This window comes from Bubalus bubalis, chromosome 8, assembly GCF_019923935.1.
Source record: "Bubalus bubalis isolate 160015118507 breed Murrah chromosome 8, NDDB_SH_1, whole genome shotgun sequence".
Lineage (NCBI taxonomy): Eukaryota > Metazoa > Chordata > Mammalia > Artiodactyla > Bovidae > Bubalus > Bubalus bubalis.
The window spans coordinates 12,290,101-12,291,756 of NC_059164.1; positions in this window are offsets into that span (position 1 = coordinate 12,290,101).

Sequence of the window (1,656 nt, forward strand, 5' to 3'; positions counted from 1 at the left end):
ATATAAATAAAAACACAGGCCGAATGTGGTCAGAGACCAAGGTTAGGAATACTTAAGCAATTTACATTTAAGTCTTTAAATGATCCATCTGAAAGGACTCAAATTGATACCTATAAAAACAGAAGAAACTATGTATTAGGAAAAAGAGTAAATAATGAGATCCTCATTAGTTCCATGGCAGAAGCATCATGCAGTGGGTAACAGCTCACCCTCTGACATCAGAAGTAGATTGAGAGCCACACCTTACTAGGTGTATGACCTTGAACATCTGTGAAATGTTAACAGTGATAGAAATCAATACCTACTTCCTCAGGGCCCTAATTAGGATTAAATGAGACAATGAATGTACCATTTTTAGTGCACTCTTTCTCTTTGTAAGTAACTGACAAATATTTCGATGGTAACAATGCTAAAGATGGGAGAAGTATGAGAAGTGAAGTGCTTTGGTGAGTTACAGTGGAAAAGAAACACAGATGAATTTATAGGAGGTATAGTGAGTGGAATCAGAGAAGGTGATGGCACCCCACTCCAGTACTCTTGCCTGGAAAATCCCATGGATGGAGGAGCCTGGAAGGCTGCAGTCCATGGGGTTGCAAAGAGTCAGACATGACTGAGCGACTTCACTTTCACTTTTCACTTTCATGCATTGGAGAAGGAAATGGCAACCCACTCCAGTGTTCTTGCCTGGAGAATCCCAGGGACGGGGGAGCCTGGTGGGCTGCCGTCTATGGGGTCGCACAGAGTCGGACACGACTGAAGTGACTTAGCAGCAGCAGCAGCAGCAGCATAGTGAGTGGAAGAGCTCCCCTGGTGGCTCAGGTGGTAATGAATTTGCCTGCAGTGCAGGAGATGACAGTTTGATCCCTGAGTCAGGAAGATCCCTTGCAGAAGGGAATGGCTACCCACTCCAGTATTCTTGCCTTGAGAATTCCATGGACTGAGGAGCTTGGCAGGCTACAGTTCATGGGGTTGCAACGAGTTGGCCACAACTGAGCAGCACACACACAGTGAGTGGAAAAAATGTGGTTGCAAAGAGCTGGACACAATTGAGTAACACACACACACACACACAAATGTTCCCCTAAGCAGACACCTTCAGCCCTGATGGGTTGCAAAATGTTGGACACACACAGAAAGTAGAAAGAATGTGGTTGCAAAGAGTTGGACATGATTGAGCAACACACACAGACACACACACACACAAATGTTCCCCAATAGGTGGACACTTTCAGACACACACACATATGGGCCTGGACACTTTCAGACACACATACATGTTTCCCTGAGGAGGACAGACAGATAGACAGAAACACTCACGTGCGCATACCTGGACAACTGATTTTGTCTCACCCGATGAAGTTCACAGTTGTGTTCAATGAGGAGGTGGTGTGACTGACCTCCTAGCTCTGAGCTGTTATCTTCTCTTTGTATGCAAGCTGGGCTCCCATTAAGAAAGAGAGCAGATAGAATACTCCATACTAATTGAGAATTCTAGTTACCATATTTAATTAATTCGCTGTTCTTTTTAATTCAAATAAAAGACTTATTTTTCAGATTTAATGAGAAAAATTAGCATTGTTATCCCTGTCCCTCCCAAGGAAACCCCACAAGGAAGTGGCCACTTTCTGCTGCATGAGAATTAAGTACAGACAAAAC